The sequence below is a fragment of the Anas platyrhynchos genome, chromosome 19 (assembly GCF_047663525.1).
Source record: "Anas platyrhynchos isolate ZD024472 breed Pekin duck chromosome 19, IASCAAS_PekinDuck_T2T, whole genome shotgun sequence".
In the NCBI taxonomy this organism is placed as follows: Eukaryota; Metazoa; Chordata; class Aves; order Anseriformes; family Anatidae; genus Anas; species Anas platyrhynchos.
The window spans coordinates 2,256,985-2,269,780 of NC_092605.1; positions in this window are offsets into that span (position 1 = coordinate 2,256,985).

A 12,796-nucleotide genomic window follows, 5' to 3' on the forward strand; every position below is an offset into this window, starting at 1 on the left:
CATAGAAAGAAATGCTCTAAGAAATTATTTGATACCTAGGAAGAGACAGATTGTAACTCCTTTTGTTGTATGTCAGGTCTTCCTGAAGTTATACAATGACAATATTATACAATGACAATGAAGTTATACAATTCTCCTTCACAAAGTTAATACACTTACCCCACTAAGGCAGAAAAAGCATCGCTCATAAGAGAGCCGGCACACATTTGTGTCCTGCAGATCTTATTCAGCTTTGAGTGGTTCTCATACATGTCAGGCTATTCACTGCTACATTGAAATTCAAATATTATAAAGTTTTTAAATGGCAAAAAATATTAAGTATATATGGTCATAATAAAATCACAATACTTTAAAGGAAAAAAAAAAAAAAAAACAAAAAAAAAACTAGGATAGACAAATATTATGAAGTCTTGTGCAGCAATGTTCCAGAGGTGGATGCATCTCTGGAGATTTAAAATGGCTGCTTAGCAGTACAAAAAGCAGGTTACAGAATGACAAATAACTATTAAATGCAGGGAATAAACACCATTAACTGGTGGAATAAAAGAAACTGCATAAATGTGCCCTTCCTGTGTGGGATCATTATCTATGACCATAAGTGTTGCAATAACTGTACTGGTGCTGAAGTAAAGGAATTTAGCATTGCTCCCACAGGAGATGGGGTAGATAGCAGACACTACTGGAAAATGACTGTGTGTAATAGTGGGAGAAGATGAGGGAAGGGTCAATTAAATAATAGAAAAAGATGTTCAGACACCAAAAAACATTACCAAGAAAAGCTGTGGGATCTCCATCCTCAGGCTTATTCAAAATTCAACTGGATATGACCCAGAGAAACATGATTTAGCTTTGAAGCTGCATGTGACCGATGATGTCTGTGCCTGAAGGTGCAGGCAGAGCAGACAGACTCTCCCAACCAACATTATCCAACAGTTCTGTGATCTCTCCAAGTTTGACTGAATGGGCTTTTTGCACATGGGCTGTCTTTCTCTGACCTATATATCACCATTTGAACATTAGAGTGAGGATCACAAAACGGTTTTGCTAGGTCTCAGTACCTTCCTTGTAGAAATGTCTGAATCAGCCTGCAAAAAATTTCAAAATCTTTGCTGAGAGTGAGGGATGAATGACTGGCTCTTAGCAGGAATGTTTAATGGATATAATCAGAATTAATCTGCATCCCAGCCTATGAACTCAGATCCCTAAGATACAGCTGAATTCAACTAGAAATCCGAGATGGAAATTCCTCTGTGTTAAACAGCACTGTCCGTTATGAAGGAACAAGCTGAAACCCTACTTCCAGAGTGCCTGGCTGCCCTGGACAGGTTGGTCCCTTGACTTCCCATGCCCACTGAGTCTGCTCGATTCCACTCCTCATCTAGATTACCACATGTACTTTCACCCCACAATGAAAGCTTTCCTTTTTTAGTCACCAGACTCACAAAACCAACCCATTTCTATGAATGGGTTCTGTTTTGATGAATCAGCATTTCCCAGCAGTAAGCTTTGAAAATTCCTGGCTGTCCTGAGCCAGACGTCTGATCCCAATATTTTTCACTGTTCCTCAGAGCCCATGGGGAACTCTGAGGCAGTGGTTTGCCTACTTCCCCCCAGCCAGAACAATTCAGCAGTGACACAAAACAGAGTGCCCAGCAAACACAGCCCATTGCAGCTGTCACCTACTGTCACTTCTTTTTATTCTCTCACATAAAGGCAAATTCTTCTGAGCAGGGAAAACATTGGAGATTTAGAAACAACTGTTATGAGGTAATGCCTGGAAACACACTTACAGGGCATGATTCTTCCTGCAAGTATTTGTTCAAGCAAAAAAGCCTAGCTGACAATACCGTGCTTAGCAGTTGGGTCGACAGGCATGGAAAGTCAGTGATCCTGTGAAACAGCAAGGTGCCAAACATGCCACTTAGACAACCCATTGTCTTTTTGGCCTGAAAGAGAAAGGTCTGCCACTTGAAGCATGGACAGAAGCAATGCTCCACCAGCCAACTGAGCACACTCTTTGTGGTGCCTTCTCAGTTTGAAGGGTCCAAGGTCTTGGCTTTCTTTTTTTCTTCACTGTCTTTGTCTGCATCCCATCTGATACAGGTTTTTCTTGCCTGCTCTCTTGGCTTAGATCTCTTTGCTTCAGCTGTGTGTCCTTCCTCTAGGCCTGATGCCAAAGTCACAGATGTGCAAGATGGGAGAGGAAGACCAGGACATGGAGAAGCTTGTGATTGAATTTATCAACAAGCACTTGACATCCCCATGGTGCTGTTTATTTCACTAAAATCCCACCTGTGCACTGGAGATCTTTCAGCCAAGCCCAGCTGGGAGTAAAGCCAACAGCTGAGGAGAGCTGTGCAGGCTTTTACACCTTTCAAGTGCTCCTCTGTAATTACAGCCTGACATAAACAAATGTATTTGTTTCTCTTTCTTTTTTATGATCTACATGAGACAGTCACAAGGTATTTGAAGCTGATGGGTAGTAGGTCTGCATTGTCTGCCCAATAAACTGAAGAAGCTCAAGAGATATTAGGAGATCACAAAGAAGACCAAAGTAGTAAAGCTTTGATAGCATGGATGTGCTTTTTCATGTGGCATTTTGTGTCCTCTTGGGACTTCTTCCAATGTCAAATCACCCCCAAGCATGCAAATCTTATCTCTCAGGGGTGAAACTGAGCAAATATTTAGGTACGTGAAATGCACATGAAGAGCTAAATAAACTGCTGATTTTCAGCTGATGATAGTTAGAGTTTCTGCAGATGTCAAAACAATCCACCTGTGTCCTTTCCAAAAGTAAGTCATTTTTCAGGATTTCTCACGTTCATGATGGGAAAGAAAAGCAACAGATTGCATAGTAAGTTGGTATCTGCAAAAAAAGAAGCCTAAATTTTCTTTTTGTTTTTGGCAGGAAAATTTCTCTGTCTAGAGAACCAACAGTACAGCCTGTCTCCTGCAGTTTTTCTGGTAAAGCATCACCAAATCCAGGGAGATACCCAAGAGCTTTGCTTTCTCAAGGAAACATTTGTTAGTGGCTGAAGACCAGGCCTTAAGTAAATAACACCCAAGCCCTAACAGACATTTAATGGCCATGTTCTGCTAGTAGTTACGGTAGTAGAAATGTAAAACAATGACATACAATGACATTAAACAGATTTGTATAATTAAAAAAATTTTTTTTTTTTACTTGTCTGTAGTAATGTGACAAATACAAGAGTGTTCCAATATAAATTAGATACTGCCCATAAAACTACTACTTATTTAAGGCTATTTCTTTGTATTATAATACTTGCCAGAAAAGCCACCAGTTGTTCCAGGTATGTCCTTTTACAGCTATGGATGATAGGGCATTGCCTTTAGGAAGTAACATGAAGGAAAACTTATGGAGTATTATCAGTGAGGAACAGAGAAAAATAATGACTTATAATAAAATAAAGACAAAAAGAAATGAAGCCTCTGTGGTGGGCTGTGCAAAATATTTCCAGCCTTCTTTCCTGAACAGGAAAAAAATAGTTTTTCAATCAGCTGAAATTGTTTATGAATACCTACAAACAAAATTTGTTTTGTTTCCTCCTGTTTTTATTATTTTTTATTAAAAAAAAAAAAGGTTAAAATGTCAACTAAAAGATAACAAACTATTCACAATCGTCATATTCTATTTTCAGCAACAACAAGAATTATGGCTTTGTGACAACAGATCAGTTATTTCATGGGGAAAAAATACAAAGTACAGGCAAAACATTCTGACCATCCTTGGCATGAACAAGCATAGACCATGCTCAGAGTCTCACTGTGGGAACAACAGTCTTGGACAAGCCATATCTGTCTGCAGTCATCAGTTTCCGTCTTGTCAAAACAAATGTGTTTATCTCCTTTGTAAATGCTTTGAAACATGCTGTATAAGAAATTTTATATGCAAGGCTAAAATCACACAAATCTAATCACTTACATTTTTACTGAAACAGAAAGACAAGAAAAATGTACATCAAGTAAAATTTTTGTTCAGCTGGATTTTTTGAAGGGGGAGCAAAACAAAGCATTTGGTAGCAATTAATATGCCCCCTACATTTGCAGTTTTAATTCCTGTGCAGATGCGTAGTGTTGTTATTCTAATAACTTCCTGTGGTGCTCCCTTTCTCTGTAAACCTCAACGCCAATTAAAATGTGATCCATCACCGAATGCTTCCGAAACAAAAGGGAATGTCCAACTTTCTGATACAGCCATGAAAAATCCCAGTCAGTCAAAAGAAGACCCATAAAAAAAAAAAAAAAGCATTCAAGTCTTCCCATTTCTGTAAGAAAGAGTGGAAGAAAATGTTCTTTTGTGTAAGTCTTGTAATAGAAACAGACTGAGGGATTTAGACTATACTAGGAGAGGCCAGCCAGACTTCCACTCAGCAAAAAAGGTTGATTAATAAATGCATCCAGATTCTTGTGCTGAAATGACAATGTCTGGATATTCACCCTCTGGGGGAAACCTCCGGGATTGGATGGTACAAGCAGATGTATCTATGGTTTCGCGAATAGCTGAAGGCAGCTTTCAGGCAGGAGCAAGTGAATGCCTTCCCTTCTTTGTCTGCAATGAGGAGAGGCAATGTTGTAATTGTGCAGAGATACACAATTGTGCCGCCAAATAGAGGCTCAGAGCCTTACAGTAAATAAAAGGTGGGCAGCTCGTTGGTGGCTCACTAGCTTATTAAAAAGGTCTGACTTGCTTTTTCTTTCCACCCTCAATGTTGCAGCTTCCTCTGTAATGCAAATCAGCATCAAACAGAGGCTCTGAGCACTCCTGTTTGTATGCAGGACACAGCTTTGCCACCAAAGACAGTATTTTTTTCATGGTTCACATTGCCAGGCTGCATCCCAACATATTCTATGGTCAACATTAAGTAGGATTTGCTCAAAGGGCCTAACCTGGCTTCTCCATGGAAATGCTGAGACCTTTCTTGTCCCCTTTACTGCTCTAAGAGCACGAGTCACCACCTCAGGATGGACACTCAGTACCTTGAGAGACACTTGGTGTTCTCCAGCAACACTTTCACTGACTGCTACATCAGTGCTGCACCCGTGTAGTATAGAGTTTGTTAATTTTAGCTTTGAGTTATACCAGCTGTAAAAGTCTTCTTCTGGTTCTCCAGGAGGATTCTCAGCAGCTGTGGAGAACATATTCCATCATATTTAGTTGCATGTATAAACACTAGGGAAATATAAGTTTAGGGTGCATGGTATTTCTGGTCTATACTCAGAAACCTGGAGCTTGACTCTAAAATAAAAGACAAAGAATCAATTTCCAATAGGAACACATTCTCATTCACACCTGAGCTTTGCAGCTTAATCTTGGGACTTTAATTCAGAGGGTATGGCAGAATGAACATCTCCCCTTTGCAGAGCTGCTGAGTGCATGCTGTGCCCCCCATTCAGAAGCAGGACTGTAATAAAGAGATGTAAATGATTTGCCTTTCTCAGCGTGAAATGAAGAAGTCACCACAGCCAAATTGCAAAGGACCAGACAGATGTCCTGGAGTTCAAGGCAGAGGAGGGACTGCAGAAGGAAAGGAAGGTTTTTGTTGATTTGTTTATACCTTCTCTGAGCCTATTTTCTCCAGGCAAGGATCCTTGCCAAGTCTGTTTACAAAGTTCAGCCTGGGGATCGTGAGAATTGCAGCTTGAATGCAGCTCGCGGTCCGGTGCTCTGCATCCGCCCTGCCCCAGATGTGCTCTTCTCCCTTCTGCTCTGCACTGGACCTCTAATCCCATTCAGGGGAGGGAGGCAAGGATAAGGAGGACACAGGAAGAATATATAGTAGTGAAAATATGTGTTAGTAAAAGTATGCTAAAAACTTAGTGTCTTAATTGCTACTTGTCATTCAGATTCCAACAATGTATTTCTTATCCTTTATGTAATTATTCCTGTGAAAATTCATATAATTTACAGATTTGAATAGTAAACTCTTTCTGAGGGCCATGGACATGAATCTAAATTACTGTTTTTGCATTAAAAGCGCTGTTTTTCTGGCTATGATACCTGTTTCTATGTTTCACTGTCATCTTGCTGGCATCAAACTGTAGTTCATGAACCAGATCTGGAAGCAACATAAAATGATGCAGCTCTGAGGACCTCACAAGAAATATGCTACTTAATCCTGTTTAAATCTGCCATATATATGCTCATTAGCTGGTTAGCCAGGAGTGTGAGAAGTCTAAATTGTCTTTCAGGAAGGCCTTTGAAATTAGTGGTTTAATTTTAATATAATCCAGGCATGAATTATTGGGAGACCAAACTCATGATCTCTTTGCAGGAAAAACTACGTCATCTTTCTCCTTTGTGATTTAAATATACTTTTTAGTGTGAATGTTAATTTAGAAACAAGAATGGTATTCCTTAATCATCCCAGTATGTTTGGATATGCTGTTCTCTCAGACATGGTAGAGGTTTTTTCCTTGATCTGATTCATTGGGGTAGGTCCTCTGCTATTTATCAAGAGCTGCAGACTTTGAAATCTCTGATGAGGGAAATCTTAAATGCATCAAGGCTCCTAGCAGTCTCAAGGATGACTTAAGTGGCTAAATATGCATGTGACTAAGATGGCAGCGATGAAAGTAATCTTTAATGTTAATGATTGTGTTGATTTTTGATATTGTACCATTATTGAAGACTAGAGGACAACCATTACTCAGCTATACCACACTATGTCTCCATAGGCATTCAGGCACAAGGAGATTTCCTCTTGATGGAGGACAGTAGTGTCGATGAGCACCCAGCTACTACCTAGGGCTTCTCAGAGACCAGCAGAAACCAACCCAACATCGTAGTGCTCACAGCTATGGGGATAAGACACAGCTGGCAGCACCGGAGGCATTTATGGCACGACTTCAGCAGTGATATTGGCATAGTGTTGAGGAAATGAAACGCGACAATCGACACTAACAGAAAGAAAGGGTGCTTGGTGGTTTCCTATCATTTTCCCTTCCTGATCTCTTCTTCCCACTGAATGAAGCAGGTGCTTAGCTCCAGTTAACACTTAGCTGTCACTGACTTGTACTGAAACACAAAGCAGCACAAAACAAGAAATGGCAACCCCCACGTCTGATACACTCCGCAAGAAGTAGTGTGTCAAACTTGTGGGAACAATAAATTACTCCAGTCTGTACTGGCAGGATCTTTTTGAAAAGACACATCTGAAAACTCTTACACTACCTATATCACCCCGTCTATGTGGTCATAGAAATGGAATAGAAACAAAACAATTCTTACATATACAAAGAGCTCCTTCGTCAGCCTTACATCAATCAACATCTTAGATCTGGATATCTATTCCTGTAACACTATTTTGGAGCAATACTAATGCTCCAAAATTATTCTCAATCAGACATGTCTTCCCTGTTTTTATCATATTCTTTTCTTCATGTTATTATAGGTAAAAAAAATGATGGTTCTGGTCACTTCTAAAAGTAGTGGAGCATTTGTGCATATAGACAGAAGAAGGAATTTATATTCATTCTTGTTCATTCACAATAAATTATTTATAGAAACATCATGTCAGAGTCTCCCACATGTGGGTTAGGAGATTTATTGTGCAAAAACAAATCCTGAACTTATTGTGTTAGGGTACATGACATGGAAGTGTCATCAGCAGAAGATGAGAAAAATGCTAGCAGTTTGTGTAACATTTTTGCCCTAGTTATCCTTCGGTGTCATGTCTTTTATTCCTCTCTAGAACTGTCGTCCTGATTTACTAAGGAAATACCTTATTAAATCCTCTTTCTTAGAGGAAGATGGTGTGCTTCCCTCAGATTCTGTATCTGGTACAAGATGGAGCTTCGAACACAAGAATTGATTTTCCTTTTGAAATAGGACAAGTTGAGAACAACAATTTCTTCCATGCAAATATTAAGGGGGCTTCTAAAATGTGTTTCTTGAGGAATCAGTCCAAATCTATCACACGGGACTTACAAATGAGTTGATTTTTTTTCAACATCTGATCATGAATCACTCAGAAGTCATTCTCAAGAATATTCTTCAGTACACAGAAGAGCAAAATTTCTTGCCCCAGACAAAAAAGAAAATGCTTTCTGTCTAAGGAGATAAAGCAGAGCTTCAAGGATTTGCAACAAGTCCCTTCTGAAATCTCCCCCAAGGTCCTGTAAAAATCACCCCTCCCCAGTAAAAAGCAAAACCAAGGGGATTCTGGGGAACTGTCGAATTGGCTAATTTACCCTGGTGTATACACCATGAAAATATAACTAACCTAAGAAAAGGCCTTTCACAGAATCCATTTACAGGCACAACATGAGGTCAAGTTGTAAATTGTTCGGCCGGGTTTGTTTAGCACAGCCTTGATGGATCAGGAATTGCTGACGTTTTCTGCAAGGTCCGTATTTGCTCAGATGGTTCTGGAAAGGTAAGCAGTGATTTCCATTGCAAAGGGAAAGGTTTTAAAGGGTATGGCTGCTTGGGCTTATCCGTCCGAGCGAGGAGCACAGGCATGCATGCGCTGCCTACCCCGGGAACGTTAAGTGAACCTGAAAGCCTCCCAACATCTGGCTGCAGCTTGCCTTTGTTTGCTTTAGGCTTTCCACACAGACGACCACCCTGGCTGAGAGCACAGGGATGAACAGGGCGTCTTCACGCATGGCTGGCGAGATGTGTGGAGTTTGTGTACCAGCCATGTCTTTGGGGATGGGAGAGAGGCTCCAGCTTCAGAGCTTGTGCGCACGTTATCCTTCCAAAACGTGTTCCTGGCTGTGTGAGGGAGCTGCTCTCATGGTGATTTATCTCCCTCTTTCTCTAGGGGGTCACCTGCCCTGACACACTTCAGGGTGCATTAAGGTTACTTAAGGACCCTTCCAGATACACCATGACCTTCAGATATCAGGGTTCTCCTTGGACATTTCAGCTGGAAATGAACTTTTATGTGCCAAAGCCATTTGCTCGAATTTGGAAGATGTTGCCAGGAAGGAATCTCCTTGTCTCGTTTCACGAATTCTGCTTCTAGGTTTGGTTGAGAAGGGAGACAGGGAGAGAAAAGGAATAAATAAATAAATAAATAAATAAGTTGTTTCAAAATTAGACTACCAAACACCATCTGGTTTCTGGAAAGCAGTATCTGTTCCTCTGAGATTTGGTGCTGTTAGTTTCTATCTCATCTTGTGATTTAGATTAATATAAAATTTTGGTTTGGCAGCTGTTATTTTATTTGGTTGGTTGTTTGGAAAAAAAGATGTTCAATGGTATTTTGTTTGTTATCTTAATGCTCCATGGAAATAGATAACATCAAGGAGCTGCACAAACAATGAAGCCACCTAACTTCTACTAATAACAAGGCCCTGCCATTTGGGACTCTCCAGATTCTCTTTATGCCATGTAAAACATTTGTGAGAAGTAGTATCTATTATTATACCCTGATATGGGTTGTAGGAAAAAAACCCTTTCAGAGTCTCAGCAGAAGACTTTTCCAGGTATAATATAAAAGAAGCAACCTTCAAGATTTGTGCAAGGTTTTACCTACTCCAAGATTTCCTCCCCTTCCCCTTAATCTGTGTTACTTGTGCTAAAAACTATCATCTTGTAAGCTTAGTATATATCATGCAAACTTTGTGTATATCTTTAGGTGACTGTAGCTGTAACTGTGTCCTAACTTCTTTTCCCATAAACAAATTTCTTTATCATGCTGGCACCAAGGCTACCCAGTGGATCGTTGAGAATTTAAGATGGCATAATACCAAAATATGAATTTATGTTGCTTCCCCTTGTGTTCTTTCTGACTGAGATGCACTTTTCACTGTAATAATGGCATTTTAAGCAGTTTCTATTAATGTTAACGGAGCTCCCTCATGTGGATGAAGAGGAGCCTTTGCTCCATGTTTCCAGCTTAGAGGCAGCTTTCGTTGTCCTTCAACGGGTCCGCTCCTGCGAGTACTTCCCAAATGGCTGACTGGCTGATAAACAGAAGAGAAACAAGAAAAAAAAAGTAATTTAATTTAATGCTTACCTACCGACCTTTTTTCATGTTATATTACAGCATGCATCTTTTGTTCAAATATCTTTCAGATCACCTCAGTGTTGGGAAGTCAGCTTATTCCTTTCACTTGGAAGGTCACCTTCACTGATGACAAAGGAAATATTCTCATTTTCCAAGGACTTGCTCTGCCATATAATAATTTACACAAGTTTCAATTTCAGATGCTTGACAGTCTGCATGAACTAATATTGCATCATATGACAGAAACCTGTTCTGCTCACAGGTAGAGAGCATAACCTCCCTTTGCAGGTGACATTTCCCTCTGCTTGGGCCTTCTTCATCTGAAATGGTCTGTGACAAATGCAACAAGTATATTCAGGGGTGTTACATGTTGTTCAAGCTCCACAAGAGATAAACTAAATTCACAGGATGCTTTGGGATAGAGTCAAATTTTCCATCACAAATTCTTTCTTTTAAAGCAGAAAAGACATATAATGTCTTTAATTTAATATAAATGCAAAATAATGGCTTTTTGGTGTGTGCCCATGCATGAATCCTATTATACACTTGCTGAAAGTGAGCTCCATTCACAACTTTGAATGAAAACTTGACTTGAGAACTGGTCTGGAAATTCTCATGACAATATGATGGCATTTTCTCAGGTTGTTTTATAATGAGTGATATAGAAAGGCATAAATCCTTACTTCATTCCAATACAAAAATTAAAGCTACCCCTGGAGGATAAAATAAAATAAAATAAAATAAAATAAAATAAAATAAAATAAAATAAAATAAAATAAAATAAAATAAAATAAAATAAAATAAAATAAAATAAAATAAAATAAAATCATAAATAAATAATAGACAACTTGGATCCAGGGCCAGAGCAGAAATAGAGCACCCTGAGGTCATTGCCCCTGTGCATGCTTCTTCCAACAGCTCCGAGGACAAGGGTTCGTGCAAACCCAGCTGGCAAAAGGCACTTTAGAGCAGGATCCAGGTGTGCCAGGACCTGGTCCGACGCATGGTGGCAGTAAGGGACTGGCTCTGCGAGGGCTGCGAACCCCAGCACAGGGCAGCGCTGCCCTCAGCACAAGGACACGGGGCCTCCTGAAGGAGAAAAAAAGAAAAAGAAAAAAAAAAAAGTTTTCCTTTTTACATAAGATCACGGAGCAAAGATGTTCTGTTCTGAGATGTGACTCTGCAGAATGGCATCCCAGCAATGTCCCTTTTCTCTCCCATGCCCTCAGCTCTGCGGGCCTGGCTAACGCCTTTCCTTTTTATGCTGTACCAGCGCTTGTGGAGCTGGGGGCTGCTTCACAGGTTGTTCTGTCTTCAAACTCATTTGAGTAGCCCCAGGGCTGGAAAATCAGCTCTTGTACATTCTCACAGAGTGCCTGTGCTTTCTCTGTATTAAGGACTTGAACTATGAAAGGACAGAGTTATATAATCCATGGGTGTTAAGCTGTATCCTTGGAAATGTTCCTGTCTTACATGAGAATCCGTATCACAAGGCTAGGTCACCAGTTTGCACCTGCTCAGTCCCCTTAGCTCAAGGACTGCTATATTATGATTTCTGAAGTGCAACAACATCATCATGAAATACAGCTCAGTGCTACGGCATTGCCCTCGTGCTGCTGGTACAGATGAACCCCACGAGGCAGCAGGAAGGATGCAGAAATGGGCATGGTGACCAGCAACCCATGACAGGGGCAGGGCACGGCCAACTGCTGTGTTCAAAAAGAACAAAGTCACCACACCCTGCTTTTAAAGGGGAAAAAAAGAGACAGAGAAAAGGGAAAAAAAAAGCAGCAGATGACACCAAGGGGAAGGACGTGAGTGCTGCTCTGAGGCAGGTGTTTAAATCCCCAAGGTATGGCCATCTCAGCAGCGTTTCCTCTTGGTTAGCCTAGATAGTGCTACACAGCGGCTGTGGGATGCTCCCCTGGAGGAACAAAGGATGAATGCCAGGAGGTGACACCTCAGAACATGGTGTGGTGATGGTGAAATTCACAGTTTCTGTGAGGCTCCAACCAAAGGCAGTCCTCCTTTGATACCCATGGGTGGTATTTACCCAGGAACATATAATTCCTGTACCCTACTACTGCAGATGGGAGTGGAATGAATCAGTTTTTTATTCCCTCCACATCATGCTTTAAAGCCTATAAAATAGTTTAACTTTTTATCCTAATTTCTGCATTGCTTTCACCAACATTTTATGTGAATATGCTGCTCCAATTTATAATTGCTAATTGAAAATTAATGTAAAATACTTCTGGTAGCTCACACTCCACTTATCTTCCTTTAACCAGTTCTGCCTTGTTTGCAACAGCCACCACATATCCAGAGAAAGAGTGGAAATCCTCACTTTAATAAAAGAGAAAATAAAATAAAATAAAATAAAATAAATAAAATAAAATAAAATAAAATAAAATAAAATAAAATAAAATAAAATAAAATAAAATAAAATAAAATAAAATAAGGCTTTTTTGTTTGTTTGTTTTTACAGTCCAGTGGGATGTGGACACATTTTTTTCCAAAATCACCAAATGCCTTTAAGTACAGTCCCAGTAATTAACAGGTGATTCCAGCTGCCACAGAACAAATCTTCTGATTCAGAAAGCCAGCCAAAGTCATGGCAGTAGTGTAGGAACCTGAAGGTTTCTGTTCTCAGGTGTTTAGTGCCACTTCTCAGTATTTCTTTATTTGATTGCTCAGCCCAGCATGCATTCCAGACCTGTCTGTGTTGTCATGACCAGAACTGCTGAGCTTGGGCCAAAATTTTGGGAGAAGCCAGGCAAAGAGGTGAAGGAGTCATTCACATTAATTATCTTCAG